Source organism: Salmo salar, chromosome 02 (assembly GCF_965601325.2).
Source record: "Salmo salar chromosome 02, fSalSal1, whole genome shotgun sequence".
Classification (NCBI taxonomy): domain Eukaryota; kingdom Metazoa; phylum Chordata; class Actinopteri; order Salmoniformes; family Salmonidae; genus Salmo; species Salmo salar.
The window spans coordinates 3379546-3400617 of record NC_138292.1 but is presented as its reverse complement, the minus strand read 5'-3'; positions in this window follow the sequence as shown (position 1 = coordinate 3400617).

Below are 21072 nucleotides of genomic sequence, written 5' to 3'. Positions count from 1 at the left end.
TCTCTGTGCTAGTGATTTAGAGAGAGAGACAGATTATATTGGGTTAGAGGACAAGTCGACAGGAGGCCCCTGCTGAGTTTTAATCCTGCCAGGGGTCAGCAAGGGTCTCACACACACACACAGGCACGTACACAGGCACACAAACACACACACACGGCCGACTCAGGCATTTCTATGTACAGAGTGTTAAAGGAGGAAATAGGACCCAGACAGACGCTCCACTGTCCTTTGTTCTGCCTTCATCAGACTGTACATTCCTAGGACCCAGACAGACGCTCCACTGTCCTGTGTTCTGCCTTCATCAGACTGTACATTCCTAGGACCCAGACAGACGCTCCACTGTCCTGTGTTCTGCCTTCATCAGACTGTACATTCCTAGGACCCAGACAGACGCTCCACTGTCCTGTGTTCTGCCTTCATCAGACTGTACATTCCTAGGACCCAGACAGACGCTCCACTGTCCTGTGTTCTGCCTTCATCAGACTGTACATTCCTAGGACCCAGACAGACGCTCCACTGTCCTGTGTTCTGCCTTCATCAGACTGTACATTCCTAGGACCCAGACAGACGCTCCACTGTCCTGTGTTCTGCCTTCATCAGACTGTACATTCCTAGGCCTGAAGTCGACAGTTAGTTTACGTGTCAAGTGGGACACTATTCCTTCTATCAGGCCCATAGGGCTCTGTTCAAAGTAGTGCACTACGTAGGGAATGGCTTACCGTTTGGGACATACGCTTAGTTTTAACATGGCTGTCTAGAAAGAAAGAGAGAGCGAGAGAGCGAGAGATTCATTGATCATAGCCTTGCTATTGAGAAAGGCCGCCGCAGGCAGACCTGGCTCTCAAGAGAAGACAGGCTATGTGCACACTGCCTTCAAAATGAGGTGGAAACTGAGCTGCACTTCCTAACCTCCTGCCAAATGTATGACCATATTAGAGACACATATTTCCCTCTACATAGCTGATGATAGTACATTAAATGTCTTTATCCTTTTGAAACCTTTAGGAGTCCAATAATTGTTGATGGTTTTTGTTGATGTTGTTTTTAGTTTCTTCTCACTTTTGTTTATATCACGTTTTAAGGTATGACCCACGTGCAGACAATGTTGAGGAAACTAAAATGTATTCTTAAAACAGGGGCAGGCAAACGACAGGTCAGGGTCAGGCAGGGGTCAATAATCCAGAGAGGGTGTAAGGCACCGGAACAGCAGGCTGGCTCAGGGTCAGGGTCAGGTCAGGCAGGGGTCAATAATCCAGAGCAGTGGGGCAACGGTACAGGATGACAGGCAGGCTCAGTCAGGGGCGGGCAGAACGGTCAGAACCGGGAAACTAAAAAACATGAGACAAGGAACAGGCGGGAGCAGGGAAAACAAAACGCTGGTAGGTTATACGAACAAAACAAACTGGCAACAGACAAACAGAGAACACAGGTATAAATACTTAAGGGATATTGGGGAAGATGGGCGACACCTGGAGGGGGGTGGAGACAAGCACAAAGACAGGTGAAACAGATCAGGGCGTGACAGTTTATTGTTTATTTCACTTGCTTTGGCAATATAAACATATGTTTCCCATTCCAATAACGTCCCACTTGAATTGAATTGAGAGAGGGGGGAGGGGAGTGGATAGAGAGAGAGGGGAGAGAAAGAGAGACAGACAGCGAGAGAGAGAGAGTATCAAAATCCAGAAAAGAGACATTAAATTCTACAACCACCTAAAAGGAAGTTATTCCCAAACTTTCCATAACCAAGCCATCACCTACAGAGAAATTAAACTGAAGAAGAGTCCCCCAAACAAACTGGTCCTGGGGCTCTGTTCACAAACACAAACAGATCCCACAGAGCCCCAGGACAGCAACACAATTAGGCCCAACCAAATCATGAGAAAACAAAAAGATAATTACTTGACACATTGGAAAGAATTAACGAAAAAACAGAGCAAACTAGAATGTTATTTGGTCCTGAACAGAGAGAACACAGTGAGGTTGAAGAGAGAACACAGTGAGGTTGAAGAGAGAACACAGTGAGGTTGAAGAGAGAACACAGTGAGGTTGAAGAGAGAACACAGTGAGGTTGAAGAGAGAACACAGTGAGGTTGAAGAGAGAACACAGTGAGGTTGAAGAGAGAACACAGTGAGGTTGAAGAGAGAACACAGTGAGGTTGAAGAGAGAACACAGTGAGGTTGAAGAGTACATCATGAAGTAGAAGCGTTTCTCTATTCACAATTATAACCCCCATCTCAGATAATCTGCATTTACCGTGTTTATTAAAATCCAGGACTAGGCTTAATCTGTATCCAGGAAACCAGCCCTATAAATAAAAATACAACTTCTCTTTTCTTTTGTTCAGATACGGTATGACTAAGATGAGGACTGTTGGAGTAACTTGACTTGCTAGCCAAAGCAGAAGCCAAAATATACTGTAAGTGTATGTTAGTACACTAAAGTCATAGAGTTAGTCTATGATCTAAAGTAACACAGCACATACGGTTCCTTGTTCTTCTCCCTTCCTCTCCCTGTGGCACACACTCAGTAGAAGAGAGACAAAGACAAGAAGTATGGGAGGGAGGGAGGGAGGGAGGGAGGGAGAGAGATTAGGCTGATACCAGCTAATTATCAAAATCCAGAAAAGAGCCGTTAAATTCTACAACCACCTAAAAGGAAGCGATTCCCAAACCTTCCATAACAAAGCCATCACCTACAGAGAGATGAACCTGGAGAAGAGTCCCCAACGCAAGCTGGTCCTGGGGCTCTGTTCACAAACACAAACAGACCCCACAGAGTCCCAGGACAGCAACACAATTAGACCCAACCAAATCATGAGAAAACAAAAAGATAATTACTTGACATATTAGAAAGAATTAACAAAAAAACAGAGCAAACTAGAATGTTATTTTGCCCTAAACAGAGAGTACACAGTGGCAGAATACCTGACCACTGTGACTGACCCAAACTTAAGGAAAGCTTTGACTATGTACAGACTCAGTGAGCATAGCCTTGCTATTGAGAAAGGCCAGCGTAGGCAGTCCTGGCTCTCAAGAGAAGACAGGCTATGTGCACACTGCCCACAAAATGAGGTGAAAACTGAGCTGCACTTCCTAACCTGCCAAATGTATGACCATATTAGAGACACATATTTCCTTCAGATTACACAGATCCACGAAGAATTCGAAAACAAACCCAATTTTGATAAACTCCCATATCTACTGGGTGAAATACCACAGTGTGACATCACAGCAGCAAGATTTGTGACCTGTTGCCACAAGAAAAGGTCAACCAGTGAAGAACAAACACCATTGTAAATACAACCCATATTTATGTTTATTTATTTTCCCTTTTGTACATTAACTATTTGCACATCGTTACAACACTGTATATATACATAATATGACATTTGAAATGTCTTTATTCTTTTGGAACTTCTGTGAGTGTAATGTTTACTGTTCATTTGTATTGTTTATTTCACTTTTGTATATTATCTACCTCACTTTCTTTGGCAACGTTAACATACGTTTCCCATGCCAATAAAGCCCCTTGAATTGAATTGAGGGAGAGAGAGAGCGAGCAGAGGAAATTCAGCGTCTCTGGTTGCTAAGCTGTGCTGAGCTGAGCTGTACTGTGGTGGCCTGGAGAGTGTGAATGCAGCAGCTGGGTGCCACTCTGTGAACTTGGTCATCAATAAATGATCAGAGACTGCCATCTGGAGAGAGAGGGCCCAGCCAGAGACAGGGTCAGAGACAGAGACAGGGTCAGAGACAGGGCAGAGACAGAGAGAGAGACAAAGACAGGGTCAGAGACAGAGACAGAAACAGAGACAGAGACAAAGACAGGGTCAGAGACAGAGACAGAAACAGAGACAGAGACAGGGTCAGAGACAGGGCAGAGACAGAGAGAGAGACAGAGACAGGGTCAGAGACAGAGACAGAAACAGAGACAGAGACAAAGACAAAGACAGAGATAGAGGCAGAGACAGAGACATGGACAGAGACAGGGACAGACACAAAGACAGAGGAGACAGGGACAGAGACAGGGACAGAGACAGGGACAGACACAGAGACAGGAACAGAAGCAGAGACAGGGACAGAGACAGGGACAGAGACAGAGAGAGGGACAGAGACAGGGACAGAGTCAGGGACAGAGTCAGGGACAGAAGCAGAGACAGAAGCAGAGACAGAAGCAGAGACAGGGACAGTGACAGGGACAAAGACAGGGACAGAGAGACAGAGAGAGGGAGAGGGACAGAGACAGGGACAGAGACAGAGAGAGAGACAGAGGCAGAGAGACGGACAGTGACAGAGACAGGGACAGAGACAGAAGCAGAGACAGGGACAGAGACAGGGACAAAGGCAGAGAGAGACAGGGACAGGGACAGAGACAGAGACAGAGAGAGAGAGACAGGGACAGAGACAGAGACAGAGACAGAGAGAGAGAGAGAGAGAGAGAGAGAGACAGGGACAGAAGCAGAGACGGAGACGGAGACAGAGACAGGGACAGAGGCAGAGAGAGAGACAGGGACGGGGAGACAGTGACAGAGGCAGAGACAGGGACAGCGACAGAGACAGGGAAAGAGGCAGAGAGAGAGACAGGGACGGGGAGACAGTGACAGAGGCAGAGACAGGGACAGCGACAGAGACAGGGAAAGAGGCAGAGAGAGAGACAGGGACAACGACAGAGACAGGGACAAAGGCAGAGAGAGACAGGGACAGGGACAGAGACAGAGACAGAGAGAGAGAGACAGGGACAGAGACAGAGACAGAGACAGAGAGAGAGAGAGAGAGAGAGAGAGAGACAGGGACAGAAGCAGAGACGGAGACGGAGACAGAGACAGGGACAGAGGCAGAGAGAGAGACAGGGACGGGGAGACAGTGACAGAGGCAGAGACAGGGACAGCGACAGAGACAGGGAAAGAGGCAGAGAGAGGGGCAGCGACAGAGACAAGGACAGAGCAGCACAGGACAGGCCACACACACACACACAAACACACACACACCACTCTGAAGGCCACCAATCAGCAGTAAGGAACGAGAGACAATAGTATACACATTATCACAAAGCTAAATGGGGAGGACTGCATTTTGACCTGGTCTTTCTGATGCTGTAGTGTGTGTGGTGGTATTGAGACTGCCCTGACATTCTCTGACCCCCTAGTCCTACGCCACACTACTTCTCCTGAATAGGAGTCTTTGATTCCCTCACTGACTCCACTATTGTCCACCTCATTAATAATGGAAAGTATATACGTTATACAGAAATCATGCTGATTGCAGAGATCTAACTTCTATTTGACATTTGACTATTTTGGGGCCTTAAAGACCAAACTCTGTTTTCACCATGAAAGGTCCCCTGTGCTGATTATATAAAGATCAAGCTGAAATTAAAGTTGTTTTGTATAAAATACATTATTTGACCAGGATTATAAGAGACGTCATCAGACGGTCATCTTTAAGTTCTGCTTCATTTAAACACACTGCTACTATAAGTCCTCTATGGAGCTAACCATGAATTAGTCTGTTGTGTTAATGAAGGGTTATCAGACTGGGTCCCTGTAGTCTGTTGTGTTAATGAAGGGTTATCAGACTGGGTCCCTGTAGTCTGTTGTGTTAATGAAGGGTTATCAGACTGGGTCCCTGTAGTCTGTTGTGTTAATGAAGGGTTATCAGACTGGGTACCTGTAGTCTGTTGTGTTAATGAAGGGTTATCAGACTGGGTCCCTGTAGTCTGTTGTGTTAATGAAGGGTTATCAGACTGGGTCCCTGTAGTCTGTTGTTTTAATGAAGGGTTATCAGACTGGGTCCCTGTAGTCTGTTGTGTTAATGAAGGGTTATCAGACTGGGTCCCTGTAGTCTGTTGTGTTAATGAAGGGTTATCAGACTGGGTCCCTGTAGTCTGTTGTGTTAATGAAGGGTTATCAGACTGGGTCCCTGTAGTCTGTTGTGTTAATGAAGGGTTATCAGACTGGGTCCCTGTAGTCTGTTGTGTTAATGAAGGGTTATCAGACTGGGTCCCTGTAGTCTGTTGTGTTAATGAAGGGTTATCAGACTGGGTCCCTGTAGTCTGTTGTGTTAATGAAGGGTTATCAGACTGGGTCCCTGTAGTCTGTTGTGTTAATGAAGGGTTATCAGACTGGGTCCTTGTAGTCTGTTGTGTTAATGAAGGGTTATCAGACTGGGTCCTTGTAGTCTGTTGTGTTAATGAAGGGTTATCAGACTGGGTCCCTGTAGTCTGTTGTGTTAATGAAGGGTTATCAGACTGGGTCCCTGTAGTCTGTTGTGTTAATGAAGGGTTGTCAGACTGGGTCCCTGTAGTCTGTTGTGTTAATGAAGGGTTATCAGACTGGGTCGCTGTAGTCTGTTGTGTTAATGAAGGGTTTTAGACTGGGTCCCTGTAGTCTGTTGTGTTAATGAAGGGTTATCAGACTGGGTCCCTGTAGTCTGTTGTGTTAATGAAGGGTTTTAGACTGGGTCCCTGTAGTCTGTTGTGTTAATGAAGGGTTATCAGACTGGGTCCCTGTAGTCTGTTGTGTTAATGAAGGGTTATCAGACTGGGTCCCTGTAGTCTGTTGTGTTAATGAAGGGTTTTAGACTGGGTCCCTGTAGTCTGTTGTGTTAATGAAGGGCTTTAGACTGGGTCCCTGTAGTCTGTTGTGTTAATGAAGGGTTATCAGACTGGGTCCCTGTAGTCTGTTGTATTAATGAAGGGTTATCAGACTGGGTCCCTGTAGTCTGTTGTGTTAATGAAGGGTTATCAGACTGGGTCGCTGTAGTCTGTTGTGTTAATGAAGGGTTTTAGACTGGGTCCCTGTAGTCTGTTGTGTTAATGAAGGGTTATCAGACTGGGTCCCTGTAGTCTGTTGTGTTAATGAAGGGTTTTAGACTGGGTCCCTGTAGTCTGTTGTGTTAATGAAGGGTTATCAGACTGGGTCCCTGTAGTCTGTTGTGTTAATGAAGGGTTATCAGACTGGGTCCTTGTAGTCTGTTGTGTTAATGAAGGGTTATCAGACTGGGTCCCTGTAGTCTGTTGTGTTAATGAAGGGTTTTAGACTGGGTCCCTGTAGTCTGTTGTGTTAATGAAGGGTTATCAGACTGGGTCCCTGTAGTCTGTTGTATTAATGAAGGGTTAACAGACTGGGTCCCTGTAGTCTGTTGTGTTAATGAAGGGTTATCAGACTGGGTCCCTGTAGTCTGTTGTGTTAATGAAGGGTTATCAGACTGGGTCCCTGTAGTCTGTTGTGTTAATGAAGGGTTATCAGACTGGGTCCCTGTAGTCTGTTGTATTAATGAAGGGTTATCAGACTGGGTCCCTGTAGTCTGTTGTGTTAATGAAGGGTTATCAGACTGGGTCGCTGTAGTCTGTTGTGTTAATGAAGGGTTTTAGACTGGGTCCCTGTAGTCTGTTGTGTTAATGAAGGGTTATCAGACTGGGTCCCTGTAGTCTGTTGTGTTAATGAAGGGTTTTAGACTGGGTCCCTGTAGTCTGTTGTGTTAATGAAGGGTTATCAGACTGGGTCCCTGTAGTCTGTTGTGTTAATGAAGGGTTATCAGACTGGGTCCTTGTAGTCTGTTGTGTTAATGAAGGGTTATCAGACTGGGTCCCTGTAGTCTGTTGTGTTAATGAAGGGTTTTAGACTGGGTCCCTGTAGTCTGTTGTGTTAATGAAGGGTTATCAGACTGGGTCCCTGTAGTCTGTTGTATTAATGAAGGGTTAACAGACTGGGTCCCTGTAGTCTGTTGTGTTAATGAAGGGTTATCAGACTGGGTCCCTGTAGTCTGTTGTGTTAATGAAGGGTTATCAGACTGGGTCCCTGTAGTCTGTTGTGTTAATGAAGGGTTATCAGACTGGGTCCCTGTAGTCTGTTGTGTTAATGAAGGGTTATCAGACTGGGTCCCTGTAGTCTGTTGTGTTAATGAAGGGTTATCAGACTGGGTCCCTGTAGTCTGTTGTGTTAATGAAGGGTTATCAGACTGGGTCCCTGTAGTCTGTTGTTTTAATGAAGGGTTATCAGACTGGGTCCCTGTAGTCTGTTGTGTTAATGAAGGGTTTTAGACTGGGTCCCTGTAGTCTCTTCATATCCACTACTGTACCTACTCTGGTGTCTATTAGAAAGACATAAGTGCATCCCAAATGGGACCCTATTCCCCATATAGTGGACGACTTTTGACCAGAGCTCTATAAAAGTAGTGCACTTTGTAGTGAATTGGGTGTAAAAAAAATAAATAAAAAGAAATAATCTAAAACGTTTTATTGTCAGCCAAGGACTCTGACAAAGTGTCTGGAGAGAGGGGCCAGCCAGGTGTTTTCAACATGTGTACGGTCCTGTCCAATGCCAAGCACGGAGATATGGCTGTAATGTTACACTATTGGACCCTGCAGACCTAAGAATAAAGACTGGTACCGTGAGAAGGGGGAGAGACTATTATATGTTGGAGGTGGTTGGAGCTGAAGTTAGACTCCTGATGTCTCCCCACACAGTATGAATCATAAAAGTCTCAGATAAGTAACTCCAGAACCCATTCAGGGAGAAGTAAGAGAGAGAGAGAGAGAGAGAGGGAGGATCCATGAGGTTAACTTTAATCACGGTTCAGTCTTGTGGCTTGCAGCAGTCCTGGGGTTAGAACCCAGTTGGTCATACATTTACTTTGGTTTCCCTTCTGGGTTTTACAATTTGCGCTCCATACTGCAGTAATTTAAGAGTGTATTTGACAAAAAAAGCTGCACTACCAAGCAAAAGGTTTTAGAACACCTACTCATTCAAGGATTTTTCTTTATTTTTTACTATTTTCTACATTGTAGAATAATAACTTAACTTCTTGTTAATCCAGCCGCTGTGTCAGATTTCAAAAAGGCTTTACGGCGAAAGCACACCATGCGATTATCTGAGGACAGCGCCCCGCATACAAAAGCATGAAAAACATATTCAACCAGGCAGGTGCGCCACGAAAGTCAGAGATAGCGATATAATAAATGCCTTACCTTTGATGATCTCCTTCTGTTGGCACTCCAAAAGGTCCCAGATACATCACAAATGGTTCTTTTGTTTGATAATGTCCTTCTTTAGATCCATAAAAACTCAGTTGCTGGCACGCTTCAGTCAATAATCCCTCCATCAAAATGCATACAAAATGAATCCCAAACATTACTAATAAACTTTTCCAAATAAGTCAAACAACATTTATAATCAAACCTTAGGTACCCTAATACGTAAATAAACAATCAAATTTAAGACGGAGAATTGTTAATGTCTTTACCGGAGAAAAATACTAAAGAACGCGTTCTCTTCCACGCGTTTGGAAACACTACAGTCAAAATGGGAGCCACCTAGAAAAACTACAATTTCTGCCTCATTTTTCCAAAAACCAGCCTGAAACTCTTTCTAAAGACTGTTGACATCTAGTGGAAGCCCTAGGAACTGCAATCTGGGAGGATTTCGCCTTATAACAAAAGTGACAGCCATTGAAAACAGTGGTAGGCTGAATATTTTTTTGGGGGGATGGTTTGTACTTGGGGTTTCGCCTGCCATATCAGTTCTGTTATACTCACAGACATAATTTTAACAGTTTTATAAACTTTAGAGTGTTTTCTATCCAAATCTAATTATATGTATGTCCTAGCTTCTGGGCCTGAGTAACAGGCAGTTTACTTTGGGCACGCTTTCATCCGGACGTGAAAATACTGCCCCCTACCCAAGAGAGGTTAAACAAATCAAAATATATTTAATATTTGAGATTCTTCAAATAGCCACGCTTTGCCTTGATGACAGCTTTGCACACTCCTGGTATTCTCTCAACCAGCTTCATGAGGTAGTCACCTCTCCTGTAACTGTTCTGTAATACATAGACCACAAGGACCTGTAATACATAGACCACCAGGACCTGTAATACATAGACCACAGGGACCTGTAATACATAGACCACAGGGACCTGTAATACATAGACCACAAGGACCTGTAATACATAGACCACAAGGATCTGTAATACATAGACCACAGGGACCTGTAATACATAGACCACAAGGACCTGTAATACATAGACCACAAGGATCTGTAATACATAGACCACCAGGACCTGTAATACATAGACCACAAGGACCTGTAATACATAGACCGCAAGGACCTGACTGACCTCCTGTAACTGTTCTGTAATACATAGACCACAGGGACCTGTAATACATAGACCACAGGGACCTGTAATACATAGACCACAAGGACCTGACTGACCTCCTGTAACTGTTCTGTAATACACAGACCACAAGGACCTGTAATACATAGACCACCAGGACCTGACTGACCTCCTGTAACTGTTCTGTAATACACAGACCACAAGGACCTGTAATACATAGACCACCAGGACCTGTAATACATAGACCACAAGGACCTGTAATACATAGACCACAGGGACCTGTAATACATAGACCACCAGGACCTGTAATACATAGACCACCAGGACCTGTAATACATAGACCACAAGGACCTGTAATACATAGACCACAAGGACCTGTAATACATAGACCAAAAAGGAACTGCAATGCATAGACCACAAGGACCTGTAATACATAGACCACAAGGACCTGACTAACCTCCTGTAACTGTTCTGTAATACACAGACCACAAGGACCTGTAATACATAGACCACAAGGACCTGTAATACATAGACCACCAGGACCTGTAATACATAGACCACTGGGACCTGTAATACATAGACCACAAGGACCTGTAATACATAGACCACCAGGACCTGTAATACATAGACCACTGGGACCTGTAATACACAGACCACAAGGACCTGTAATACATAGACCACAAGGACATGTAATACATAGACCAAAAAGGAACTGCAATGCATAGACCACAAGGACCTGTAATTCATAGACCACAGGGACCTGTAATACATAGACCACAAGGACCTGACTAACCTCCTGTAACTGTTCTGTAATACACAGACCACAAGGACCTGTAATACATAGACCACAAGGACCTGTAATACATAGACCACAGGGACCTGTAATACATAGACCACCAGGACCTGTAATACATAGACCACCAGGACCTGTAATACATAGACCACAAGGACCTGTAATACATAGACCACAAGGCCCTGACTGACCTCCCTCCTGTCACTGAACAGAGACCAAGTGAGGCCTGCTAAGATGATTTTTTATGATTTTATTATTTCAAACAATCCATCCATTTTGAGTGTTATGTGTTATGCTAATAAGGAGCTAAGAAAATGGCTTTTCAAGTCCAGGTTATTACTTCTCCAGATTACTTTTAATCAGGCTCCAACAAAAGACTGACTACAGACCCAGACTTGTTAGGGATTGGTGGCTCATTGGATTTCCATCCAGTTCTGAGCCTTTTATCTCTGGCTGCGTAGCAAGTCTGGCTTAGAGCTGTCTGGGTGTGGGCTGGAGGCGTCGGAGTGGAGAGGGAGCAGGCTGGAGAGGGGATGGAGGGTGCAGGGCTGCAGGCTGTGTGTGGGGGGCTTTAGAAGGTTGGGCTGGAGGGGGGCTGGAAGAGGAGGGTGGCTGAAGGAAAATGTTGGCTGGGACAGGATGCAGGCAGGGAGAGGGGTGCGGGTTGGAGGGGGACTGGAGTCGGTACGGGCTGAGAGTGTGGGCTGGCTTAATGGTGTCTGGGAGAGAGTGTGTAGAGCGAGACAGGCTAAAGGGGGGCTGGATGGAGGGTGTAGGCTGTGGGGAGGATTGAGGGGCTGGATGGAGGGGTCAGGCTGTGTGGAGGATTGAGGGGGCTGGATGGAGGGGTCAGGCTGTGGGGAGGATTGAGGGGCTGGATGGAGGGGTCAGGCTGTGTGGAGGATTGAGGGGGCTGGATGGAGGGGTCAGGCTGTGGGGAGGATGGAGGGGCCTGGATGGAGGGGTCAGGCTGTGTGGAGAATTGAGGGGGCTGGATGGAGGGGTCAGGCTGTGTGGAGGTTTGAGGGGGCTGGATGGAGGGGTCAGGCTGTGGGGAGGTTTGAGGGGGCTGGATGGAGGGGTCAGGCTGTGTGGAGGGTTGAGGGGGCTGGATAGAGGGGTCAGGCTGTGGGGAGGTTTGAGGGGGCTGGATGGGAAGGTGTAGGCTGACAGCAGATAGCAGACAACAGACAACAGACAGCAGACAACAGACAACAGACAGCAGACAACAGACAGCAGACAGCAGACAACAGACAGCAGACAACAGACAGCAGACAGCAGACAACAGACAACAGACAGCAGACAACAGACAGCAGACAACAGACAGCAGACAACAGACAGCAGACAACAGACAGCAGACAGCAGACAACAGACAGCAGACAACAGACAGCAGACAACAGACAACAGACAGCAGACAGCAGACAACAGACAACAGACAGCAGACAGCAGACAACAGACAGCAGACAGCAGACAACAGACAGCAGACAGCAGGCAGCGGACAACAGACAGCAGACAGCAGACAACACCCAAAAGCTCAGGAAATATACAGATGTACGATCTTAATTTGAGTCAGTTTCCTACAGCAGGAAAATAATCCTTCAGCAACAGGAAATGTGACTTAATATGTGGATTATAATTAATGGAAAAAAATTTGTAGGAGATTGCTCTCTCCTCTCTTACCCCTCTGTTAAAACATTATTATTCAACAACAATGAGGAAAGGAGAGAGAGAGAGAGAGAGAGAGAGAGAGAGAGAGAGAGAGAGAGAGAGAGAGAGAGAGAGAGAGAGAGAGAGAGAGAGAGAGAGAGAGAGAGAGAGCTGAACGAAAGAAAACGCCCTACCTGCCTTTAACCTCAATACAACACATTTGAAATTCAAATGATCAATTTCAGATTTGACTGTCTGGAAAGCCTGCGATCTCAATGTGATAGCTAGCACTCAGTCAGTCAGTCACTTTCATTACAAATTCACTTTGAAGTGAGAAGGATAGCCTTTGTGTTTCAGAGCTCCTCAAGAGGCAGGCTATCAGGCAGGCAGTCAGAAATGCATGCAGTCAGGTAGTCAGTCAGACAGACAGACAGACAGACAGACAGACAGACAGACAGACAGACAGACAGACAGACAGACAGACAGACAGACAGACAGACAGACAGACAGACAGACAGACAGGTAGGCAGGCAGGCAGGTAGTCAGGCAGGCAGGCAGGCAGGCAGTCAGGCAGGCAGGCAGGCAGGCAGGCAGGCAGGCAGGCAGGCAGGCAGGCAGGCAGGCAGGCAGGCAGGCAGGCAGGCAGGCAGGTAAACAGACAGTCAGTCATGTACCACCCCAGTACCCAGCCCTTTCAACAGACAGGCAGGCAGGCAGGCACCACCCAAACCCCACCTCACCTCCCCAGCATCCAGCCTACCTCCGCCCTCTCCAGCCCAGCTTGGCAGACGGCTCACACCCTCTTCTCCAGATGGAGACCACCACTGCCTTTCTGCTCTCTAGAAAAGCAAGACAATTACAGCGCAGGTGTTCATCTGATTCAAAGAGACCTGGCATGGCTAGAATAGAAACACCTGTGATGTGACTTGTCTAATGGTACGGTGTGATATTTTTTACATTTGACATTTTATGCATTACACTGTAAAGTGAGTGAGTGAGACTGCATATAATTGCAATGTCTTGTAATACAGCAGTCGTTCATAGAAAAAGAAAAGAGATAACTCTGTCTCTATGGTAACTGGGTTACGTTTATCCCTGACCTATACTTATCCCGTGCCTGATGTAAGAGAGGTGGAAAAGACATGTAACATTTGAAGAGCACTGCAATTCACTCTCCCAGCTAACACAGAAGAGCAAGCCTACAAGATTTGTGTATTTGGATTTTTTAATATATTTTTTAAGAAACTAGACCATAAAACTTTACTAGACAAGCCTGCATGACAGCTGCCACAATGACAACATTTCTAAATGGTTTTTCTATTCAAAACGGAGAATTTAAAAAAGATATCCTCTGGGTTTGTTGACGCTGCTGTATCAATCGTCTGTTCCTCTCTTCGCATAAACTGCATGGACCAATAGCATATTGTAGTTCCAGTGCAGTGTAGTGCAGATAGAGCCATGAATGACATGACATTAACCACGTGTTCATTCTCTGAGTCTTTATTTTCCTATTCATCGGAGAGGTGCCCAATAACTAACAGGCAGGCAGATTATAGTAAGGTAGTAACATTACATTACCCCAGGCTGATTGTATATTATAGTAAGGTAGTAACATTACATTCCCCCAGGCTGATTGTATATTATAGTAAGGTAGTAACATTACATTCCCCCAGGCTGATTGTATATTATAGTAAGATAGTAACATTACATTACCCCAGGCTGATTGTATATTATAGTAAGATAGTAACATTACATTCCCCCAGGCTGATTGTATATTATAGTAAGGTAGTAACATTACATTCCCCCAGGCTGACATTCCCCCAGGCTGATTGTATATTATAGTAAGATAGTAACATTACATTACCCTAGGCTGATTGTATATTATAGTAAGGTAGTAACATTACATTCCCCCAGGCTGATTGTATATTATAGTAAGATAGTAACAACATTACATTCCCCCAGGCTGATTGTATATTATAGTAAGGTAGTAACATTACATTACCCCAGGCTGACATTCCCCCAGGCTGATTGTATATTATAGTAAGGTAGTAACATTACATTCCCCCAGGCTGATTGTATATTATAGTAAGATAGTAACATTACATTCACCCCAGGCTGATTGTATATTATAGTAAGGTAGTAACATTACATTACCCCAGGCTGATTGTATATTATAGTAAGATAGTAACATTACATTACCCCAGGCTGATTGTATATTGTAGTAAGATAGTAACATTACATTACCCCAGGCTGATTGTATATTATAGTAAGGTAGTGACATTACATTCCCCAGGCATATTATAGTAAGGTAGTAACATTACATTCCCCCAGGCTGATTGTATATTATAGTAAGGTAGTGACATTACATTCCCCCAGGCTGATTGTATATTATAGTAAGATAGTAACATTACATTCCCCCAGGCTGACATTCCCCCAGGCTGATTGTATATTATAGTAAGATAGTAACATTACATTCCCCCAGGCTGACATTCCCCCAGGCTGATTGTATATTATAGTAAGATAGTAACATTACATTACCCCAGGCTGATTGTATATTGTAGTAAGGTAGTAACATTACATTCCCCCAGGCTGATTGTATATTATAGTAAGGTAGTGACATTACATTCCCCCAGGCTGATTGTATATTATAGTAAGATAGTAACATTACATTACCCCAGGCTGATTGTATATTGTAGTAAGGTAGTAACATTACATTCCCCCAGGCTGATTGTATATTGTAATAAGTGTACTGTAAAGTGTTAGAATACTTGGTACATGTTAGACAAGACTGTACTGCCTAAGAAGACGTTGTACGTGTTAGACATGACCTTTGAACTGTAGCCTACTGCCCGTTCAGCTCTGTTCTGTTTATGTGCTCCAGTGTATGAAACAGAGCTGGCTCGACATGTGCTCCGTTCGCTCATCATTCATTCTCTGTCTAACACTGCCCCCAGTGGCCAGTCTGAAAAATAGCATAGTGTGTTTTTTTAGCCTGGGCTGCTGTAGCATGTGCTGTAAACGTAGGTTAGAGTGAGAGTTGTCAGGGCTAATCCAGCAGTCCAGACACAGACAGACGCAGGATACATCCCACATGGAACACTATTGTAGTTCACTATGTAAGGTAGAGACATTTAGGCCTGAGAATCACTGGCCCCCGCTAGCAGTGAAAAATACCCTCAGTTACAGAAGGTCTCCTAGAAAACTGCCATTAATACCCTGTCAGTTACAGAAGGTCTGCTAGAAAACTGCCATTAATACCCTCAGTTACAGAAGGTCTGCTAGAAAACTGCCATTAATACCCTGTCAGTTACAGAAGGTCTGCTAGAAAACTGCCATTAATACCCTCAGTTACAGGTCTGCTAGAAAACTGCCATTAATACCCTGTCAGTTACAGAAGGTCTGCTAGAAAACTGTCATTAATATCCTGTCAGTTACAGAAGGTCTGCTAGAAAACTGTCATTAATACCCTGTCAGTTACAGAAGGTCTGCTAGAAAACTGCCATTAATACCCTGTCAGTTACAGAAGGTCTGCTAGAAAACTGCCATTAGTACCCTCAGTTACAGAAGGTCTGCTAGAAAACTGCCATTAATACCCTCAGTTACAGAAGGTCTGCTAGAAAACTGCCATTAATACCCTCAGTTACAGAAGGTCTCCTAGAAAACTGTCATTAATACCCTCAGTTACAGAAGGTCTGCTAGAAAACTGTCATTAATACCCTCAGTTACAGAAGGTCTGCTAGAAAACTGCCATTAATACCCTGTCAGTTACAGAAGGTCTGCTAGAAAACTGCCATTAATATCCTGTCAGTTACAGAAGGTCTGCTAGAAAACTGCCAATAATACCCTGTCAGTTACAGAAGGTCTGCTAGAAAACTGCCATTAATACCCTGTCAGTTACAGAAGGTCTGCTAGAAAACTGTCATTAATAGCCTGTCAGTTACAGAAGGTCTGCTAGAAAACTGTCATTAATACCCTCAGTTACAGAAGGTCTGCTAGAAAACTGCCATTAATACCCTCAGTTACAGAAGGTCTGCTAGAAAACTGCCATTAATACCCTCAGTTACAGAAGGTCTGCTAGAAAACTGCCATTAGTACCCTCAGTTACAGAAGGTCTGCTAGAAAACTGCCATTAATACCCTGTCAGTTACAGAAGGTCTGCTAGAAAACTGCCATTAATACCCTGTCAGTTACAGAAGGTCTGCTAGAAAACTGCCATTAATAGCCTGTCAGTTACAGAAGGTCTGCTAGAAAACTGCCATTAATACCCTGTCAGTTACAGAAGGTCTGCTAGAAAACTGCCATTAATACCCATTCAGTTACAGAAGGTCTGCTAGAAAACTGCCATTAATACCCTGTCAGTTACAGAAGGTCTGCTAGAAAACTGTCATTAATACCCTCAGTTACAGAAGGTCTGCTAGAAAACTGTCATTAATACCCATTCAGTTACAGAAGGTCTGCTAGAAAACTGCCATTAATACCCTCAGTTACAGAAGGTCTGCTAGAAAACTGTCATTAATACCCTCAGTTACAGAAGGTCTGCTAGAAAACTGCCATTAATACCCTGTCAGTTACAGAAGGTCTGCTAGAAAACTGCCATTAATACCCTGTCAGTTACAGAAGGTCTGCTAGAAAACTGCCATTAATACCCTGTCAGTTACAGAAGGTCTGCTAGAAAACTGCCATTAATACCCTGTCAGTTACAGGTCTGCTAGAAAACTGCCATTAATACCCTCAGTTACAGAAGGTCTGCTAGAAAACTGCCATTAATACCCTGTCAGTTACAGAAGGTCTCCTAGAAAACTGTCATTAATACCCTCAGTTACAGAAGGTCTGCTAGAAAACTGTCATTAATACCCTGTCAGTTACAGAAGGTCTGCTAGAAAACGGCCATTAATACCCTCAGTTACAGAAGGTCTGCTAGAAAACTGTCATTAATACCCTGTCAGTTACAGAAGGTCTGCTAGAAAACTGCCATTAATACCCTGTCAGTTACAGAAGGTCTGCTAGAAAACTGCCATTAATACCCTCAGTTACAGAAGGTCTGCTAGAAAACTGCCATTAATACCCTCAGTTACAGAAGGTCTGCTAGAAAACTGCCATTAATACCCTCAGTTACAGAAGGTCTGCTAGAAAACTGCCATTAATACCCTCAGTTACAGAAGGTCTGCTAGAAAACTGCCATTAATAGCCTGTCAGTTACAGAAGGTCTGCTAGAAAACTGCCATTAATACCCTCAGTTATAGAAGGTCTCCTGGAAAACTGTCATTAATACCCTCAGTTACAGAAGGTCTGCTAGAAAACTGTCATTAATACCCTCAGTTACAGAAGGTCTGCTAGAAAACTGTCATTAATACCCTCAGTTACAGGTCTGCTAGAAAACTGCCATTAATACCCTGTCAGTTACAGAAGGTCTGCCAGAAAACTGCCATTAATACCCTCAGTTACAGAAGGTCTGCTAGAAAACTGCCATTAGTACCCTCAGTTACAGAAGGTCTGCTAGAAAACTGCCATTAGTACCCTCAGTTACAGAAGGTCTGCTAGAAAACTGCCATTAATACCCTGTCAGTTACAGAAGGTCTGCTAGAAAACTGCCATTAATACCCATTCAGTTACAGAAGGTCTGCCAGAAAACTGCCATTAATACCCTCAGTTACAGAAGGTCTGCTAGAAAACTGCCATTAGTACCCTCAGTTACAGAAGGTCTGCTAGAAAACTGCCATTAGTACCCTCAGTTACAGAAGGTCTGCTAGAAAACTGCCATTAATACCCTGTCAGTTACAGAAGGTCTGCTAGAAAACTGCCATTAATACCCATTCAGTTACAGAAGGTCTGCTAGAAAACTGTCATTAATACCCTGTCAGTTACAGAAGGTCTGCTAGAAAACTGCCATTAATACCCTGTCAGTTACAGAAGGTCTGCTAGAAAACTGCCATTAATACCCTGTCAGTTACAGAAGGTCTGCTAGAAAACTGCCATTAATACCCTCAGTTACAGAAGGTCTGCTAGAAAACTGCCATTAATACCCTGTCAGTTACAGAAGGTCTCCTAGAAAACTGCCATTAATATCCTGTCAGTTACAGAAGGTCTGCTAGAAAACTGCCATTAATACCCTGTCAGTTACAGGTCTCCTAGAAAACTGTCATTAATACCCTCAGTTACAGAAGGTCTGCTAGAAAACTGTCATTAATACCCTCAGTTACAGAAGGTCTGCTAGAAAACTGCCATTAATACCCTGTCAGTTACAGAAGGTCTGCTAGAAAACTGCCATTAATACCCTGTCAGTTACAGAAGGTCTGCTAGAAAACTGCCATTAATACCCTGTCAGTTACAGAAGGTCTGCTAGAAAACTGCCATTAATACCCTGTCAGTTACAGGTCTGCTAGAAAACTGCCATTAATACCCTCAGTTACAGAAGGTCTGCTAGAAAACTGCCATTAATACCCTGTCAGTTACAGAAGGTCTCCTAGAAAACTGTCATTAATACCCTCAGTTACAGAAGGTCTGCTAGAAAACTGTCATTAATACCCTGTCAGTTACAGAAGGTCTGCTAGAAAACGGCCATTAATACCCTCAGTTACAGAAGGTCTGCTAGAAAACTGCCATTAATACCCTCAGTTACAGAAGGTCTGCTAGAAAACTGCCATTAATACCCTCAGTTACAGAAGGTCTGCTAGAAAACTGCCATTAATAGCCTGTCAGTTACAGAAGGTCTGCTAGAAAACTGCCATTAATACCCTCAGTTATAGAAGGTCTCATGGAAAACTGTCATTAATACCCTCAGTTACAGAAGGTCTGCTAGAAAACTGTCATTAATACCCTGTCAGTTACAGAAGGTCTGCTAGAAAACTGTCATTAATACCCTCAGTTACAGGTCTGCTAGAAAACTGCCATTAATACCCTGTCAGTTACAGAAGGTCTGCCAGAAAACTGCCATTAATACCCTCAGTTACAGAAGGTCTGCTAGAAAACTGCCATTAGTACCCTCAGTTACAGAAGGTCTGCTAGAAAACTGCCATTAGTACCCTCAGTTACAGAAGGTCTGCTAGAAAACTGCCATTAATACCCTGTCAGTTACAGAAGGTCTGCTAGAAAACTGCCATTAATACCCATTCAGTTACAGAAGGTCTGCCAGAAAACTGCCATTAATACCCTCAGTTACAGAAGGTCTGCTAGAAAACTGCCATTAGTACCCTCAGTTACAGAAGGTCTGCTAGAAAACTGCCATTAGTACCCTCAGTTACAGAAGGTCTGCTAGAAAACTGCCATTAATACCCTGTCAGTTACAGAAGGTCTGCTAGAAAACTGCCATTAATACCCATTCAGTTACAGAAGGTCTGCTAGAAAACTGTCATTAATACCCTGTCAGTTACAGAAGGTCTGCTAGAAAACTGCCATTAATACCCTGTCAGTTACAGAAGGTCTGCTAGAAAACTGCCATTAATACCCTGTCAGTTACAGAAGGTCTGCTAGAAAACTGCCATTAATACCCTCAGTTACAGAAGGTCTGCTAGAAAACTGCCATTAATACCCTGTCAGTTACAGAAGGTCTCCTAGAAAACTGCCATTAATATCCTGTCAGTTACAGAAGGTCTGCTAGAAAACTGCCATTAGTACCCTCAGTTACAGAAGGTCTGCTAGAAAACTGCCATTAATACCCTGTCAGTTACAGAAGGTCTGCTAAAAAACTGTCATTAATACCCTCAGTTACAGAAGGTCTGCTAGAAAACTGTCATTAATACCCTCAGTTACAGAAGGTCTCCTAGAAAACTGCCATTAATACCCTGTCAGTTACAGAAGGTCTGCTAGAAAACTGCCATTAATACCCTGTCAGTTACAGAAGGTCTGCTAAAAAACTGCCATTAATACCCTGTCAGTTACAGAAGGTCTGCTAGAAAACTGCCATTAATACCCTCAGTTACAGAAGGTCTGCTAGAAAACTGCCATTTATAATCTACTGGAGGATTTTATTCAGAAAGGGTATTTTATGGTAAGTGTGACGTATGTTAATATTAATATGTATATTGCTGTAGCGTGTTGGTATTTGTACATATTAATAGGAAAAGTAAATTATAAACATCAAATATTGTCAATGTCCACACAAGATGTTTTGGTCCTTGTTTTCCCAGAGCCTTCGTAGTATCAAGATCATCGTTAGAACCTTCTGTACCGTGTATCTTTAGTAGCCGAGGTGTTTCCCAGAACCTTCTTTATTTACCGTGTATCTTTAGTAGCTGAGGTGTTTCCCAGAACCTTCTTTACCGTGTATCTTTAGTAGCTGAGGTGTTTCCCAGAACCTTCTGTACCGTGTATCTTTAGTAGCCGTGGTGTTTCCCAGAACCTTCTTTACCATGTATCTTTAGTAGCCGTGGTGTTTCCCAGAACCTTCTTTACCGTGTATCTTTAGTAGCCGCGGTGTTTCCCAGAACCTTCTTTACCGTGTATCTTTAGTAGCCGAGGTGTTTCCCAGAACCTTCTTTACCGTGTATCTTTAGTAGCTGAGGTGTTTCCCAGAACCTTCT